The sequence below is a fragment of the Falco peregrinus genome, chromosome 6 (genome assembly GCF_023634155.1).
Source record: "Falco peregrinus isolate bFalPer1 chromosome 6, bFalPer1.pri, whole genome shotgun sequence".
Lineage (NCBI taxonomy): Eukaryota > Metazoa > Chordata > Aves > Falconiformes > Falconidae > Falco > Falco peregrinus.
In genome coordinates, this window is record NC_073726.1 from 86026046 (window position 1) to 86046093 (window position 20048).

Genomic DNA, 20048 nt, shown 5'->3' on the forward strand with positions numbered 1-20048 from the left:
GGAGGCAATGCCTTAAAAGTTTGTGGGTTTGTGCGTGGTTTTTTTTAAGCCTGTTGGTTCCTGTAGTGCATAATGAATTTGTGAAGCTTGTTGTCACTTGTTTTTTCTCTTGACTTTTACTTTATGGAAGTTGGAGAAATAAATGGATCCAAAATAGGTTGGACAAATTCAGAAAATCCATTGCTGGCTGTAAAGCATGACTGTGGCAATATAACATGAGAAGCATCAGCCTGCACATTCTTTTCAGTCTTTTGCCAAGCTTAGGTTTTGCTGGCAGTTCCTAGTTCCTGGTAGGTCACTTGTAGGTCTGTTCAGTAGTTAAACTAAGTGGCTACTGGAAATGGAATTAGAGATTTGTGAAGGTCTTCCTTACCTGTAAGATAACAATGCATATTAAGTGATGCATTTAAGTGGTAGAGTTCTGTATGTATGCTGCTGTAGGAAGGCTACAGGTAGGCTACTGTACCCTGTCATTCAGACAGTGGCTTGTAAAACTCTGTCTAAATCTGCTTCTGTCTTTTAAGCAGCCTTCATTCTGGACTCTGGGGCTGGGTTCGAGTATGCTGGTAAGACTCACCTTAACATCAAACAGTTAACAGACTGACATGGGTAACCATCAGCAGAACAGGCCTGACATGCCAGTCAAGGGCATAATTTATACAATCCTAGGAAATTTGTTTTATAAAGTGACAGCTTTTAGTGATGTGGTAATGTATTCTACTTGGTAGATTCCTTCCTGAGCAGTCACTAAAAATAAAGCCCTAGGGTATACAAATGTCCTGGCTAGAGGCACAGAAAACAAGAGAAAGGTAGAGCAGCATGATGCGTCTGCTAATAGATTGCAGGACTGGTGTTTTGGGGGAAGGTTTTTTGTGGGTTTTTTGTTTGTTGGTTTGGGGTTTTTTAAGAGTTATCACTTTAAAAGGTCGGGGGCTGATTTCTCTCCTGTAGTCCATGAGAATAGTACATAAATCCACACTCAGTAATGAGAATAATTTTTACTATGATATTTAATCTTAGAGCATCCCAAAGGAATTTATAGACTACTAACCACAAAGGGAGCTTTATCAATATCTGGTCTGGGAAGCTGAGTCATCTCTTAAGTGTGACCAGCCCTTCAGTAGGGTGCTAGCTGGAAATCATGTGTCCATTCTGCCCTGTGGAGCAGGGGAAAAAAAACCCAGAACCAAACCAGACAACACCTACCCCCCAGGAAGCCCTACATTCTATTTTTGGTATTCTTGACTAGCTTGCAGTATGCTTTAAAGGAGGAAGGACTGTGATCTTGCCTTATGCCCTGAGGTTTCAGAGGGGATTTGCATTCCGTCATGTTTTACATTTTGTTGAACTGCTCAAGTAACAGTAAATGTAAAAATGCGTGTAAAGAGAGGCTTCTGGTTAGTGGATCTCAATGACCTTGATGGTTTGAAGGGGTATGTTGCAGCTAGTAGTACTGCTTTGGTATCTGATATATGCACAATTCTGTATTGCGCTTCTGATGTAGATGAGCTGGCTGAGTGTGTAATATACTGTGCTTGAGCCCTAAAGCTGTCTTTTAGTCTTGCTTAGCTCTCGGTTACTTTTTTAAAAAAATCTCTTCACTGTTTTCATCCCTTCTGGTTCATGTCCAATAGATGTAGCCCTTGGTGGAAATGGGCTCATCCTCACATCTGCAGTACAGTAATTCTCTTAAGATACTGGGGTTTGGTTGATTTTTTTTTTTTTTTTTTTCATTCTGCTAGTGTTAGTTTAGTTTATCAGCTTCTGAGGCAGTTCTATGTGTCCCCATCCTACATGGGACAAAAGACAGCCGAGGCTTTCAAAATGGTCCTTGGCAGCCAAGAAGGTGCAAGTTCATAACTAACTGTTGCTGTGGTAACACATCAGCACTGTCCCTAGGCTGAGTTTTCACTGGTAGGTGCTAACATTGGAAATTATTAACTGGACTGGGAGCTGTGTTAGTGACAGAGTACTGCAAAATGAGATTAACCACTTTAGGTGAGGTGTGTGTTAAGCAAAAATATTCAGTATGTCCCCAGGTGGCTCGGAAGGTTGTTGAAGGGGTAACACAACATTTAGGTGTGTTTTGCTCTTCAGTGGTCCAGACAGAAAGCATTGGTGTGTGAGTGCAATAGTGAAGTCCACAGGCTTTCCTTTGCCGCCCTATTGACAATCTTAGCAAAAAGTCCAAGAACTTAAGAAATTTGCATGCTTCAGACATGTTCAAAATCCTCCTTTCCTTGCCAATGAGCACTAACCAGACGTTGTTGGGAATCTACAGTGGTACTGTCCATGCTGAGGCCAAGTCATCTAAATCTTCAGGACAGTTTAGTGCAAGTTCACTGTTAATGAAAGATTGCAAATGGAAGGGTTGCTCAGGAATCTAAACATCTTCCTAGTTTCTCCCAGCTATGCCTTTTAAAAACAACTTGTACTATATTTAGAGGCCATCTAGTAAGATTAAAAATGTTACTTCATGTATAACTATTCTCTCTGAACTGGAAGAACAGCATATATTATTCAGCTGGCCTGTGCTGTATGTATGTTTGTGTTTTGGTGTTTGTTCTCAAATAAAACTTAGTTAAACTGCATTGTATTTACATACAGTTTTACTTCTGGGTGTGCATGCACTAACTCCCTGCCCTTATGTCATCTTCCTGGGATGAAGAAAGGGTTATTTTTTCCCTGTTGTGCTTTAGGTTTGTTTTTTTTTTTTTTTAAGTATGAAAAGATGTTACTTCTATTCATATAGCAGCTCTGGAGCTTGAGAGATCTATCTTTTTCGAAACAATTTCCTATTTTCAGAATTAATTAAATCATATATCCTTCTGTTTCTATATGAAGTATAGAAGAATATATGAAGCATTTTTTTTCCTGGTGATAGCTTTGGTTTTCATGGGTTATAAACTTGGATTTTAAAAAAAAGTATTTCTTTTAATAACCTATCTTCTCACTGCTACTTCATCCTTTCTCACACAACATATGATTTGTTAATATAAAACATGACAATTTCTTGTGGACTTCTTGATGATGTCTTAAGGTATTTACTTTTCTTGTACTGTGCATGCAGTATCACATTAATGCACCTTAAATGGCCAGATTTTGCCTCATGACTTGGTACAGGCCTTTCAGAAGTTCCGGATAAGGCAATTGCTATACAACACTGGATCCTATGCTATTTTTATGAACTGTTGATCTTCTGTGAACTTCTGGCAACCAGCAGCTTTTGCTTGGAATAATTTTACTTTTTTTTCTCTCCTCACCACCCCCTGTATCTCCTTATGATACATAGCTTGAACTTAACCTAACCTCTTATTTTCCATAGTAAAGCAGTGTTCCTGCCTGTTTGCAGTGACACAGGAAATTACTTGTCTGCCGAAGGTGTAAAACAACTGCAGTCCCTCAGTAGCTTCATAGTGATTTGGTGCCCGAGAACTGACTGCTGATGGTGATTATTTGCAAACATACAGGCAGTGTAAGCCTGCAGATCTTCCATAAGAGCATTATTGAAGAACACATACATTTTGGAGGTGCATTTGGGTCAGGGTGTGGTCTTACAACATAGTTCTTAAATTATTTAGCTCCATGTTTGAGACAAATGCTGATCTGGAAAGACTGCAGCAGGTGGGGAGTACCTTTCCTGTGAGTCTATGATGCAGCCTGCCTGTTCTACAAAAGTTTCTGAACTTTGAAGGTAGCCACGAGCAAATTAACACAACAGGCTTTTTGACTTGGTCAAAGGTAAGCATCAGCTGATGGATCTTCTCCTCATGCTATTGAGGACCAAGTAAAAAGAGCTAATAACCATTTTTACCTGTGCTACAGGAAGCTGAAGTATTTCTCCCCACTTCCCTCATCTGAGGCATAAGCATGCAGCTTCATTCTAGAAATCAGCAAGGTAGCTAACATGATAAGGAAAGATTCTTGCCACTGAAATCATATCCCTGTGGCAAGGCTGTGTAAGGTTCAGTCTTTGAGACTTCAGCTTTGCAGTCTTCCTTCAGTTACTGCAGAAATGAAGGAACTCCTGGCTTTCAGGCCTGAGTTATCTGGCAACTTGCTAAGGGATTTTAAAGCATGAAATAAAATTTGGGTGAATGGCAAAATGCCTGATGAATTCAGGAAGGGAGCCAGCATTCACTTTGTCCTCTGATCTCTTATCACAAATAAGAAAGTACTGTTGACAACTAGAGATTGTCCTAGTGTGAGTATAGTGTTGTACTTCTCCCTACTCTCTCCTCCCCCAACCCTGGAAAGGAATATTGCAGAACAAACTGAATTTACAGATGGCTAACTAGTTCTCTGCTCTTCCTTTTGCACCTGTTGGGAGGCCTGTGGTAAGGATCCCACAGGGCTTTGAGAATTACTGTTCCTTGCAGGGAGGGTTTCACCCAGGGAGCTGTGTAAATGGCTTCCATTACATTTAGCTGTTTTTTTTTTCCTGCCAGGTAAACTAAAACAAGGGAGACAGAGTAGTTATAAGAAAGAATCTTTTTTCCTGAGAGAACAGTAAGGCAAAGGAACAGGTTGCCCAGCAGGGCTGTAGTGGCTCCATCCTTGGAGGTTTTGATGACCTGACTGGATAAAGCCCTGAGCACCCTTGTCAGACCTCAAAGCAGATTGTACCTTCAGCTAGAGACTGACTAGGAACCTCTTAAAGTCTCTTCCAACCTGCATTATCCTATGAACACAAATCCCCCTTAAGCCCCGGGCAGTGCAGTCAGGTTTGGTGCCAGCCTGGATGGGCAAACAAGATCCCAAATTCTCAGCATTGCTCACCCATACAAGATCATCTCTTCCTAGGATATATTCTTAATATTGTATAGTAATAAAGGTACTGCAGGATGTATTTTTATTATTTTTTTTTAAAATCCCATGGGAATAGCTGGAGTGCATCAGCGTGCACTTGGTCTAGAATGAGCTATTCTCAGAGTGTGTTCCTGATCCCCACCAGCAGCTCTTTCTTGCCTGTGACAGACTTCTAGTTTTTGTCTACTTCCTAGCAGGACAGTAGCACTCTAGAGTGTTAGAATTTGTATCAGTTTTACTGTAATTCCCTGTGTAGACATTCAAAGCAATGAAAATGACATCAGAAAAAGGTGCATGTACTTGAAGATTAAGCTTGTGTCCACAAAAAGCTAACATCAGTAATAAAATAAAGTAATAAAATCATACCAGTGTAGTTCTGCTGGAAGACTCTCCTTTGTAGAGGAGCCTGATGACTGTCATACTGCTGAGTTCAATCTGAAAGGGCCCATTAGGCTTAATCTACCTATGGTCAGCAAAACAGTCTAGCACCTTGATATGAGATCGGCTGTTCATGCCAAAGTGGTGGACATGAAAGACCAGATTGTTTCATGTTTTGCAATTCTTTCCCAGTCACTTCTTTCTTTTTGCTATGAGCCCCTTGCTGGGTGGATGAAGGGTCTGCTGCCATTCCCACCCTCTGACTGCTCTAGCTCAGGGATACTCAGCCTTTCCATATCACAGCCATGTTTTCATATGTTCACCCTCCCAGACCTGCAGGTACTATCTACCCTTTGCTGACAGGACCCTTAGGGGACAGTTTTTCACCTTCATGGCTTCTCTGCTCTGTGGGACAGGCAGCTACAATGAGGCTTAGGCCATTGTTCTTTACAAAAGTAGCTGCTCTCTTTGCCTTCCAACAGTGTATTCCTTATCCTCTGCTGGTAGAAAACCTCAGATTGGTTGGTTTTTTTTCGGAAAGTGTCACTGAGCTTGTGTGTAAGATGGGCTGGAATGTTTTGCTGAAAACATTTTCATGATGGGAATGCAGAAATTTTAATCCTGTTGCTGTTTCTTGTCTTGCTGCTCTGTGTGGCTTGTTTCCATAATCTGATTACTGTGTGATGCTGGAGAAGAAAAGAAACAGAACGCTGCTCCTGTTAGAGTTGCAGTAGTTGTGAGATGGTTAGCAAGCAAGTCAAAGTCTACATGGTCAAAACCAAAAACTTTTTGAAAGATGGTGATAAAGATTGTTTTTGAAGCTAGGGCTTCTCTGCACAAAAACAAATAAAATGTGTCATGGTCTCATTCTTACACGCAGTGATACAATATCTGCAGGTAAAGAACAGAAATGAAAAGAACACCCTACCATTCCCCAAAACAAATGCACAGGAGAAAAGAACAGCTCACCCCCTCCACCCTTTCACAAACATTGTGCTGCCTGAAGATCAAGGCCAGTCTGGGAGGTAAACTGTAAGGCATACAGTCTCCTGCTGAAAAGGCAGACATATCTATTGGATTGTTTCAAAGACTTCTCTTTAAAAAAAAAAAAAAGAGGGGGAGGAGCTTTTATATCTTTGCTTCAAGTTGCCATCAAATTGTTGTTGTAGTCTAAGCCTGTTGTGCCAGTGCAGAGGTTCCTGTTCTAGAGAACTTATTTGCACTGGGATGCAAGGTAATTGTCCTTGCTTCAGATGATAGATTTGGAAGGAAACCTGGTACGTGATTGATAAGTCATTCAGGCCTTTATATGTCTATGTGACTACTCTTCTTCACCTCTAGGGAAACTGAGTCAAAAGAGGAGTTTCTAGACAAGGATACCACTATACCAGTGTTCTCCAGTCAGTCCCTGAATGGTCCCAAAGAGTAGCACCTCAAGTGCATTAAAGGCTCCAGGTGATGTAAATGGGTAACAGAAATGAGAGCTACTTGGGAAGTCTAAGGTCTGATGTTCTGGGTTCAAGTGTGTCCACTCTCTGAGCACACAGCAGTCAGGGATCAACGTTACAGATCAGCATGGCAAACAAACATCAGCCTTGTCTCTTTGCAGCTCAGTTGCTGCCCTGGCTGACTTTTCTTTTTTGTTTCACTGGGACGTTTGCTGTAGCTTTCACATTCCTGTAGCTAATCTCAGACAAATGGATGTCAGGACCTTTCATTTCATTGACCCAACAGCATCAGGCTCCTATCAGCAGCCATTTTAAGCTGCCTTTAGGGGATAAGTTAATTAATTCATGGCATAAAAAAGGAGGAGAGGTGAAAACAAAGGATATCAGACTAACTTTGTTGGAAATACTGAGTGGGACCTATGATGGCCACATACAGAGTGGACAAAGACTCAGCCTTCCTTGTCTCATCAGAGCTAATATCCACTGTATTTACCCCAGAAAGATGATGGAGAAGGGTTAGCTTTGATGGGTGTTGTTTCAGGACTTTAATATTGCTTAGCAACAACGTTTCAGCTCTCTTCAACCTTATCTTTGCACTTGAAAGGTGGTACATAGGGTATTTCCAAGAAGAAATTACTTGCCTGGAGCCATTCTGTCAAAGCTGGAGGTCAAGGGTAGGGCCTGGAAACCTTAACTCTTGATCTGTGCAATGGTCTTTGTAAGCCCCTACTTGTATTTAAATTATGGGGCATCTGACATTGATGCTGAACATCGTAGATTAATGTCTAGGACAGGATATTATGTTTTATTTATAAGCACTGCTTAGCGGAAATGGTAGTAGGGGTTTTTTTTAACCATGCTATCTGGAAGAGGTATGCAGGTTTAATAAAACCAGGTGTTTGCTGTCTGCCCTTCTGCCCCAGCTGTTTTAATTCTCCTCCTTTAAGTCCCAGGATGAGGGCATTCAAAATGCAAATGCTCTTTGATACAGGTTTCTGTGACTTTGTTTCATTATATGTGCAGCTTCTGGTTTCAGGGGACCTTCACACAGACAAAATTGATCAGCAGCAGGAGGAGGAAAATAGCCGTTGCCACGGCAACTGGTGATGACTCATCCCGGGTGGCAGGCAGCAAAAACTGTGAGGCTGCAGTAATTTTCCAGATGCTTAATCCAGCTCTCGACTCTTTATTTCTCTTGCTGACAGGCAGAAATCCTCCTCTGCCTTTCTTCGCTCAGAGACCCACGCAGCCTGCAGCCGTACGTGATGCAGAGTAGTTCTTTGTGGTGCTTACCCAGAATGGCGTCACAGAGACATGTCTGAGTAATGCAGATGAGCTACTCCCCAGACTGAACTGTAGCCCCCAAAGGCAGTAAAAATAGAACTGTAAACTGCCCGTCTGCAAAGTTACCCCAGTGTGTCGTTGGCTCCTATCTACCAACTAGCATCATGTTTACTGTAACTCCAGCTATGATATATTAAATCAGTTCATCTTGCTCCTTTTCAATAGAGGCTGTACTTGTGCTGCATACAGAATGTGTGAACTGCATTCAGCACATGTGTTTCCATGAATTAGCTTCTCTTTTCTATGACCTACTAATTTGTGTGCATGAATTTCAGTTTGCATGTGATGAATAGAGCAGGTTGAGGCTTATTCAGGAAAAGGGCAGTAAAAGGAGCAACTTCCATGTCACTCAGGATGCCTATCTTGCAGTTTTCGTGCAATGACTGCATTGTAATACAGGCGTCACCCCATTTGGGGCACTGCTATAAATGTCCAAGTAGTTATTTACCTGCTGTCGTGGCAATGGGGAGTCCGTGATTGCTGTATGATGCTGAAAAATGCAAGTGTAATTAGATTAAAGGCAGCTTTAGCTTATTTACACGAGGAAAGTATACATTACTCTGTTAGTGGGAAGAGTAATTAGCACAGGGTGATGGTGGAAATCTGTTTCCCTGTTCAAGTGAGTTCATGTAGCTGCGGGGATGTGAACTTGCTCTGTGGCGTGGGAAGAAGGAAGAGCTTGTGGGAAACACAGGAAAAGCAGCACTAGAAACCTGTGTTTGTTTTGGGAGGGGGAAAAGAAGTACTGATGCTGCCAGCTGCTATCTTGTGCAATCCCTGGAAGGCAGGTGGCTTTCTGTTAGTGAATCAAGTGAGACACCTTCTCCCACAATGCAGCCTTTTACTTGTAAGTCCTCGTTAAAGTTTGGCAAGGGTATGCAGCTGAAATGAGCTACTGCATTGCTGACAGGCTCTGCAATGTGTTGCTGGCTGAAGCCAAATCCATGTGAATCCACCAAGTGTGCAGAGCATGAGGAAGCTGTATTGTGATGTTTGTTTTCCACTTCTTGTTGTGGTCAGGTCATCTGCTAATAAATACACGAATCATAAGAATATGTATTGCCTTGAATCTTTGTCTCCTGTTAGTAGGTGGGATGTGTAAGCATTTAATGAATGAGATGTGGCTGCTCTTCAGGGGAAACCAGTTTTTAAGGGCGGTAGTAGAGGCTCATCCTGTTACTGTGAGATGCTGATCTCTTTCTTGGTGTGCAGCTGTTCCTGTCTGTGGCCAGGTTTTGTGTCTCCAAAGGGAGCAGTATTCCATGATCAATGTCTGATACTGCAACACCGTGCATGGCTTAGTACACTAACCCTATTTTGCTTCATATCCTTGCAGGAAAACTAATGTTACTATGCAACAGGTGGATAAATGCGGTGAATTTGCTAGAAAGTTGTCCTTTCCAGATGCACACAATTTTGGAAATGTAATAAAATGGAAGCCAAATAGGAGATTTTGATCCATTCATCTTGCCCCCCGAGACAGGATTAATTGCTACCTGTGTAGCATGACGTATGTGATAATAAAAATGCTGCTGGTCAGATCAACTGCAATTTCAGCAGCAATTATTGCAGGCCTGCATAGTTGTGTTAGTTTTATTATAACATCTATATAGCTAAAAAGCACCCAAAGTTCTGTAGTTCTAGCAAATTCCTTATATGAAATCATCAAATATCATTGATTGCATTAAGCTCATATATATTTTGTGGGTCCTAGGAAAGATGCTGGCTTGTCTGTCTTCTTTTTTGTTTTTTGGGGGGGGTGTGTTTAAACCCACCTGTTTACTTAATAATTAGTATTCGCTATAAATAAGAATGTAGTAACTTGCTAATGCATTTTGTGATCAGTTAGACTTAAGCAGGTTGCCTGAAACCTCATAGAAATGCATTTGCTATGCTGACTGTGGATAACAGTGTTTGTAATTAGTTGCATGCTAGTTTCTTGATTAGTTTGTTTGCAGAAGGGATGTTCTAGACAGAAGCTGGATAAGGACACTGTATCCCCTAAAGGTCCCCATGGACTTTCTGGCCTGTGGAATAATTTAAGGGGGGATAAAATCCTGATCCTCTTCAGGGTAACATTTTGTTTCCAGATGCCTTTTTGCTTTTGGAAGACATAATTACTAATAAACGTGACTGGATAAAACCTTTAATAATCGGGGTGTCTTTGGGATACTTGGAGGTGCTGCACAAATCATACAGTATTAGCCTTGCTGCTTCTCAAAATGTGTAAAATTGCATATTTTAAGTTTTTCCCCTTCTGGGTGTTTTCTTTCTGAAGGCCTTTTTGTACAGGGGGTGCACTCTTCCAAGTTCACTTGCTGGGCATCCTGTACTATGGGAGCCTTATGATGTAGAAATAGTAGTTCCCATCTCCTTTTCAAAGCTGTTCAGTGCAGTGCCAGCATCAGGCAGAGAGGATCACTGCTGAAGCTGATGAAGACATCTCATCTCCCCTCTCTAATCCATGCTATGGATGAGGTAAGACATCTCGCCTTGCATGCAAGTGAAGGATCCAGCCTGCATGTCAAAATCTGCCCCTGTCACAGACTTCCTCTTCACGAGTCACCAGCTATGCAACGGCTAGGCTTTCAGCGTATTGCAGAAACAAATATGAATAGATTTGGAAATCAAAGCAAGCTTTGCACACCACTGAAATCTCTTTGTGGGGCTATAGTAAGAGGTGCGAAGAAGGTGTGTTCAGTGGAGACACGCTGAATTGTGCAGTTCAGCCTGTATATGATTTCTGAGCCAACTGGCAGCCTAGAGACTGCTGGAGCAGGAGCACCATCCATCATTGCTGGTAGCGAAGGTGACGTCCCACTGAGCCAGTCAACTCCACAGTTAGAAGAGGGGCTGGCATTGCATCTTTGTGGAAAGGGAGCAAAATCAGTAGCTGCCCTTGATTTCACAAAGCTCCGGGCTCATTTATCTCCTTGGAAATGCTGTACAAATAGGTTTTATTTTTGCTTATCTTAAACTAACATGAAGCAAAATGTCTTTTACAGGAAAGAAAAATTCAAGCCGTAGGAACAGCTTGAACTAAATCCCAGGTTCTAAATGCTGAGTGTAGCTTTTCATTTGGATTTTGAACACACTCTTTAAATCCCTCTGATCCAATCTATTGTTTACAGAAAATAGGAATCTTATGTCTTTGGGATATGAGGCCCTAGGGGAGCTTAAAATCCAGGTATATCATATTTCATGCTGCCTTGTACCAACACGTGGGAGGAGAACTTGGTTCTTATCTTGGTCGGTGCTTGACACTTCAGTATGGAAATTCCCAATCAGAAGCCATTTGCTACTAATTTAGTTTTGGCATTTGGATGACTGTCCTTTGAAAACAATATTGTAGGCTGTTGAAGAGAGAGCATAGTTACACCCCTAATGAGATTTAAAAATTGACTTGTTCACCTCCATTTTTCTCCATAATGTTTCCGGGTAGTAAGATGTGTTACTTTGATAGTTTTGCAGGGGAAGCAGTAGAAACACTGCGTTCTGAAACCTTAAAAACCATAGCTGCTGAGAATTTCTGGGAGAGGTGCTAGATCTCCCCAAGTAGGTGGTGTACAGTGTCTGGCATGGCAAGGTCCTGGTGGATATAGCTGCTGCATTACCCCTGAATAGCCCTAATACTCATCACAGTGCTGTGAAGTTATGCTCTAATCGGTATTTTCTAATACCAGGATGATGAGTGAGAAGGTGGATCCGGCATTACTAGATGAAGGCAGAGAAAAGCAAAGTCCTGTCGCATTCCTGGTATCCTTCTTCATGAGATTTACTTTTCTCCTTTGAGCTCTTCTAAAGATGCCTACCTGAATTTTCCACGTTTAGGGATGCACAGAGCTGTCTTTTAGTACACCTTTGGTACAGAAGACAGAAGAAGATGCTTGTAGGAAAGGTCCTGTGATACTAAAGTTCCTGAAGTCATTAAGAAAGAAGAATCCAATCCTTTGAATCATGTGTTAATACATTCTAATTTAATCTTATTTTTTGTAGAAATGAAGCCAAGGATAATACTTAAACATCTGGCCTGCCTGCACTTTATACAGGACAGAAGTTCTTTGCCTCGTGAAGCACTTGCTGTTCATTCTAGGAGAGGTCTGGGTTGTTTTTTTTTTTTTGTCCTACTGTTACATAGTCAGTTCCATTTATCTTTCCGTGGTATGCCACTCCTGGGCACTGATTCAGAATTGAGTGCCATCCCCTATCTTCTGTGTCTTTCCCTGAGGTGTGGTGAGATTTCTCTGCGGATCTGTCTCTGAAGTTTGAGCCAAGTCTGCTTTGCTTAGATAAGAACTATCAGTGGTGAATGCTGTTGTCTTTAACAGTGAGCAAAGTTATCTTTATAGTTTTCTTCCTATGCTGGCTACTCATACATTTTTACCCATGAACACGGCAGAATCTCTTCTGCTCAGCAGTAGTGTGTCAGCTGTGAAGCTTAACTAGTACCAGTGTGGCTAGCTGGTTTGCTGATAAGCACAGGTTTAAAGTCAGAGAAGAAACTCCATGGATGTTGCTTGATTCCCCCACCTTTTCTTTTTTCCCCCCCTCTTCATGATTATTGCATTTGTGTCAGTGACTGCTTTGGCTTTGCAGGTAAGAACCCTTAAGACCTCTCCTATCCATCTCTTGCACAGCACAAGACATGACTTGACTGACCTGTCATTGCAAAGAAGTTGCATGAAGACCACTGTATTTAATAACAACTCTTTCATCTAAATTCCCCTGAAACAGGTCATCTGTGTATATAATCACCTCTCTTGAGCATTGTGTAACACCACGCCATACACCTGTCATTCATTGGTCTGAGGCTTTTGTTGCCAAAGAGAGTATTTGGCGCCTTTTGCTAGCACTCTATTCTCCACAATACCTTCTTTATTTTAAGCAGTACTTACATTTCCCAGACTGACAACCACCACCTTGGGATTCCTGGGAGCATCAGTAGAGACAAAGAATTTTCTTCCCCCACAGAATCCAAGTTCTGATTTTTTTTTTAATTTTTTTTTTTTTTCCCTATAATGTGCCATCTGAAGGCACTGGATCTAAACCCCTTTATTTTGTGGGTAAGAAAAAGGGTAGTGGTGTAGAAATAAGCTCTGGAAAGTATGTTTGCACTTTGCAGCACTAAGCTAATGAAGAGGATGAATATTTCTGAGGATACTCTATTAATTAATTTCTACAGTACTATGTTGTAGAAACACACCACATTGTTGGCCTGTGAAATACTCCATTTCACTGCAAGTCAACTGAGGGCCAGAGAGTAGGTGCTGCCCTGAAACAGGGTATTAAACCAGCCCTTGAAGTCCTTATTTTAAATTTAGAGGAACCGAGCCTGAAGCTACATCCCCATCTACATTGTGTGATTCCAAGTTCTGCAGCCGACTTGGCAAACTGGGAATGGGCAGTCTCTGATCACACAGGAGCTTCTCTTGCCCAGTAACTGGGGTCAGTCTAAAACTTTCCCTGTGCATGTAATCATTTTGCTATTATCTGAAGGCCACTGCCCTTCAGCTTGCTGGGAGCATATGAGATTATTACACAGGCACTGGTATAATGAAGCATGAGCTTACTTTTTCATTGAGTGTTACTAATACAGTTCTTCAGCTTTATTAAACATTCTTGAGATTGCTATCTCTGACATTTGTAACTAATTTTTTTTTATATAATTACTTTGGGGTGGCAGTGGTTTTTTAATAAGAATTTATGTCTTTATCTGATGTGTTTGCCTGTAAATAAAATTTAAACAAATATTTGAAGTTTAAAACAGTAAAGTGAAATCACTCTGAAGAGCCAGCATCACATAGCTTCCAGAGCTTTCTGCTCTTGTGTGGAAGTTTTACATGCATCTAGTAGAGCTGTCTAGGGTTTAACCAATGCCTGTTACCACAGAGTTAGCATGATGGTTTCCTCCTTAAGCACAGAGACTAACCCAGGAGGATTTAGAGCTAATTCTGCATGGTAGGGGATGGCAAAATGTTGGTTGTTTTTGAAATTATAACCTCTATTCCTGCACATGTTGCAATCTTGGAAAATCATGCACAGAGTATACTAGCCAAGGTTTCTTCACCTGCCAAGTAAAATTGTGTGACTGGACCCAAAATATGGGCACATGTGAGCTCAACAAGCTCTCTGCAGGGTAGGTGAGGAAAAGTACAAGTCAGTACCTTGCAGATGCAGAATGATCCATTCCCCCTGCTCGGCAGTGGAGGAAAGCCCGTACAGTTACCTGCTTGAGAGGACTGCACCCAGGAGTGCTACAAGGGGTTTGTGGTGTGTTATAACTTTGATCATAGGTGTAGGGTTTGGATTACTCAGTAGTGTGGGAGACTTAGTATAGATCTTCAGGAAAAATGTATGAGGCAAGCAATGTAAGGAAGTTATAGATTGCTTGATACTGAAGGTGCTTTAGAACTGATCATACTAATATGCTGGGGATTATCAGGGTAAACTTGATCTTGTTTTAGAGGAAACAGATGGAGTATGTGACTCTGAGATCTTTCCTTCAGTTGCATTTCTGGAATAGGCAGTCTCCCCTTGTTGACATAAATCTGACTGTGATCATATGCTACCACTAGTACCTGATAAGCACAGAAATGGCTTTAAATAGCCCTGAAAAGGGGGCTAGGAGGCCTAGGTTCTACTCCTGCTCTGCTAAACGGCTGTGTACAAATCCTTTTGTTTTCCAAACAAACCTTTACCCTATCCCCATCACATCTCTTTCGACTATAGATTCATTGGTGCAGGGCTGATTCTCAGCATGTGTTTGCAGAGCACTGAGCACAACACAGCTCCAGTCCTCCTTGGGGCTTCAAAATGATAATAATTTTGATTTCTAATTTCATTTACAGAGGAGGGATGCGTAAAAAGCAGAAGTTTGACCACCTGAAATGTTGTCCCTGAATAAGCTAGGTCGCTATTATTACTAACAGGGGATGTTTTAAAACGTTGGGAACTGCTTCTGAGAGCAGATTGTGCACGGAGAGGTGGAGCCAGCAAGAAGGGCCAAATACAGCCTTGTAGAGTGGGTGTATTTGCTAATTGTTTCATCTCCTGTGAGGGCTGATGGATGTTGCAGTGCTGACAAATGTTTTGTAAGTTATCGAGATCTGGAGCCAAGCACAGGAGCTTCTAAAGTTGCTAGCTGGGACTTAGTCTGCAGGTTTGGGTCCTGAGTTATGCTGGTTTTGTCTTAGTGCCTTTCCTCCAGCCTGCTGACTATATCTGGAATTTTGTTTCCATTATAGAGGGGAAATAATCACTTTGAACTTCGCTTCTGACATTTGTTTAGTGAGGAAGGTAGTCCCATAGAGCTCTCTACCCTCCCTCTGCTTTTGCTTGGTGTTCCTGATTTTTTCCTCACAATGAGCAGGTTGTGTAGTGTGGAGGGAGATGTGAACAGCGTGACCCTCTTCCTTAAAACAGCTCCACTGTTTGTTCTCATTTCTTGTGCCTTTGCTCCTCTGAGTGCCCATGCCTGAAGTGTGTTCCAGATGCTATGAACATGGTGTACAGTCACACAACAAAATTAGCCTTTGAGTGCTTTGCGGTTTTTTCCGCAGCAGTTTCTACTTTATAATATATGCCAGCAGGAAGCAGTTCAATGAGTATTTAGATTTTGTTGCCATAATACCTGACATTCAATCCCTTGTTAGTTTTCTTTGTCTTCCTCAGATACATACTGCTGCATTGACACAGGCCTGTACCTTGCTTCAGCCCTGAAACACAAGTGCTGTACAAAGCAGGGGGTAAATAAAAACGGTTTCCCTGGTTCTGCTTGCCACTACAGAGGCTGGAGCAAAATACCTCATCACATTGTAACAGGGGAAAAACTGGGATTAATTAGCACTGTTTCCCAAGGAGGTGAGTTTAGCTTTATGGCACCAGGGGGCTGAATACAGCCTGGGAATGCGAAACATTCTTTCCAGCAGCAGGGTGCAAGCTGACAGCCTGGCTTTCAGTACTCAGGCATTTGCCTCCCAGCTCTCTGCTTGTGGCCAAGCTGGGGTATGAGCAGTTGGTGGGGGAGAGAAAGTTACTTCCCTGGGAAAGGAGGAAATGCTGTTTATTGCTCTGCTTAGAAACTTCTGCCTGGCTTTTTATTCATATCTAAGCGCGTATAAAGTCAAATATCCTAAATAGATAAATAAATTTAAGCGTAGGCTAATACACTTTTGGCCAAGTGTTGTCCTGAAAAAGTGGTATATTTCTGAACAGGAATTTTACTGTTTTTTATCGGTTCTAAAGTTAAATGAAACCTTTATTCTTAGTATGTATGTCACAGTTCCTTTTTAGAGAATGTTTTCTTTTAAAATACATTGTGCTATGGAGCCTCTGAGAACTGAGGTGCATCAGTGAAGTATTCGGATATCTATGAATGAATCTTTTTTGAAGGTCACTTAAATCTCTTGGAATATTGGTATGTCCCACCTGGCTTGGATGATGAAAATACTGAGTGTAGAAACTTGTGGTTTGATTTCATGTTGACATTTTCTTGTAAGACCACCTTTATCTACCTTCTTTAGCAATGATGTGGCTACATTGGGCTGCCAGAACATGATATAGAAATAGGATAGGATAAGAAGATGCCTTTTAAAGTCAAGGAAGTGCATGTAAACCTCAGCCACAAATGACAGTAGAACTGCGCAATTTATGTCACATCTTTATTACAAGCAATTGATGACATCTCTTATCAGTAAACAACAGTACCTTTTGCTCTTAGCAATAATGAGGCTAGTGATTAATAAAGCCTCAGATGTGAGGCAGACCACAAGATGATGTCTGTAGAAGAATCTACAGTAAGAATGGCCAAAGCTGTTTCTGTTTGTTCATTAAATATATAGGCTTAAAATTAAAATTAAATGCTCGGTGTGATTGCTATAAGAGCACAGCCAGAGTGGGACCAGCCAACTTAGGTATGACAAGGTCTTCTACATTGATTTTTGTGACAAAAATATAGCAAAGGCAGACAGCCATTAGAAAATCTCTTTTCATACTATTTTTAACACTAAGTATTTCTGGAAACTATCTTTCTCTACCTTGGAAGAATCAAAGACACATACAAGCTTGCCAACTATTATTTTCCTGCAGTTGCCATCTGGCCACCAACTCCAAGTAGCTATCTAAAATGATGGAGTGGTTCCTGGGACAGGTCATCCATCAGGGAGATCTTGGATGGAAACTGGTATTTTTTTTTCCACTATTATTGAGTAATTGGGTGTTAGCTTTTTCCCTCTATGACCCTGCAGGAGAGTTCAGAAACTGTGGAAGACAGAGAGAATGACTTCTCTGTTGGTACCCAAGATGGAAGCTACCAACCACTTCAATGGAAAAGGCTTTCAAAAAAAGTATTATTGTTGATAAAGAGATGCCTTTAAAAATGCAGTCTTTTTTACTAAAAAAAAACCAAAAACATAGCAGCCTGATGTTTTTTCTTCTGTACAAAGTATGTTCATTCTGTGAGTAGAAACCTGGGAGCTTTTTTTGTAATTACTTCCTCTGTAAACTCAGGCTGTGGCTCTGTGTGATGAGACCCATGACAGAAAGGGACAAGATAAGTGCTCAGTCCACACCACAAAAAGTGCTGAACTGGTACAAACTCTGCCACTAAAAGTTTTGTCTGAAAATGTAAAAGGGGCAGTTTCATCTCACAGCTTTTATGCCACATCATTCAATCTCTTCCTCTGCAGGTGGAGAAAAGAATAAAGCTGGCTAACTGTGTCTTGTGTTCTGTATCACTTAAAACTGCAGCTGAGCAGTTAGGAGCACAGCTGCCTAATCCTGATCAAATTCTCCTGCTGACTAACCAGTGGTGCACAGCTTCCCTTGTTCAGGGCCACAGAACCACTGTTTGCTGTGGGTTTGAAAAGCCTGTCCTCTGAAAGCTGTTTACAAGCAGGTTGCCTTTGCTAAGGATACAGCTAGTTACATGCATACTTCTTTCGGTGGTGGTGCAACTTAACTTAAAGTCCTGGGGTTTGGCTTCCCTCCCCCTTTGAGCAACCATCAAATTTGAGATCTGGCACAGACGAGAAGACCTCTGAGGCAGACATGGCAAATGGAGAGAAGAGAAGGGAAGAATGATGAAGGGCAGGGACAAGCAGGAATCTTTAAAATCAGCTTTGTCATCAGAGAAATAGTGGAACAACTTTGATCTGAGAGGGATTTATAGTCAAAGAAATCAAGACTCAGATTTGGTAAACAAATCTGCTGATGTGGAGCAGATCTATGTGTGTGCTTTTAGAGTTGGGTTGCCTCTGTTTTGTCAATGGAATAGAAAACAAAAATCTCAGGACAGCCAAACCAACACTTATACTTGCAAGTATCAATTATTGGTTTGTGGGTGTTTTTTTTTTTTTTGAGAGGACAAATGAGAGAGGCTGTGTTGTTTGGGTGGTGATTTGTTAGGGGTTTTTTTACATTGCTGTTTCTATGGAGCTCTGACACTCTACAGTGCACTTTTAACACTGGCCATTGAGCATGGGAGTGAATTCTATGTTTGAGTCCTCATCCCTATCTGATGCTTGCAGTGAATCCCCAACCCCAGAAAACTGGGATTCTGAAAACTTTCCTCCTGCCTTTGGGATATGTCCTACCTTGGGTCTGGATGCAGTGCAGATGCCCTCTGAGGAGTGAGAGGGGAGGACACTGCAGGCAGGCTGGATGGTGCTAGTCTTCCCTGTTGAAACCTGTGCCTGACTACGCTAAGAGGATAATGTCAGGCTGGGCTTTCTTTTCTACTCCTAATGAATGGGTGTAAGCTCAACCAAAAGTACATGTTACTATAGTTGTATTCCTTCTAACACCAAATTGTCTATTTTACTTCTCAGCTTTTCCCTTTTGTTCATAGCACTTCGGTATTTGTATTTGTGTTTCAGCACTGCTGTAGGAAAGTTCTTGATTCTACCTCCTGATGGTACCAATGGGCATCTCTGTGCTCAGTGAGATTAAGCCAAACATGGTGTTGCTGCAGGCATGAATAAACAGAGGGAGATGGGATCAGCAGGGTAGCTGTGCAACAGAGAAGGCAAGTGGGGAAGAAAAATTAAAAAGTAGGCAGAGACATAAATATAGTAATTGCTGCAAGAAGATATTTGTGCCTCAAGTAAAAAGTGTAAAGAAATGAAGTAGGTCTTTGTGGCCTTGTATTGCGAGTTCCCAATGCACCTGGCTGCATGAGTGTAGATGTCAGTGCTCTGTGCTGAGATGACCTAGGTGTCTTGAAATAACTTTGCCTGCCTTATCTCCCTTCCCACACCCAGATCAAAGGTGTCAAAACCTACACATACATTTGAAGAACCACAGTCAGGAAACCGAAGCAGTAAGCTTTTTTTTTTAATTTCCCTGAGTTTTTCAAGAAAATGAACAGTTGTCCCATCCTTTGGTCAGTGAAGCCCTAATGTGCACATGTAAGTAAGCACATGAAGCTGTGAATCATTCACATACCAAGTGAAACCCATTCTCCAGCAGCAGTAGCTGTTTACAGAGTAGTTATGGAAATGGATCCTGGTGTTGTGAAGGCAGGAGAGCTGTGGTTCTCTGACTTTACTGTCATTTCTTTCCATGTGCCTTTTCCATGTAATTTTTTTTCTTTTTATTTTAGACTTTCTAGTGTTCTTCCCTGGGAAACAAATTTTCTAGTGCTTGTTTAAGAAATCAGGGTTGTTCTCTTTTAGTATTAGTATGTGTACTTAAGTCTGATCACAGGTGTAGGGAAGTATTGGTGTTAGTCTCACAGATGTAGTCTGTCTCGTGTACTGTAGTAGAGATCTTTCTGGAAAATCTGGCAGGCAGAGGAAGACTTTAAGTGATTTAGTCCTTGACAGTCTCCTTTCTGAGTAAAAATAGACTAATTTTTGAAGTGAAAGAACAGCAGAGAAGAATACATGGGTTTGGTAGGTGGTGGGTTGGGAAGAGAAGCTGAGCAGAGGAGTGTCAGTCATCTGTAGAATTTAACTCCCTATTTCCTTGCTAATGATGCTTCACTGTTAGTGGAGGAGCAGCTAAGTGAGGCTCATGTTTATATAGATGATGGGCTGGATTCTCCAGGATAGTCTCTCACACTGTTCATAC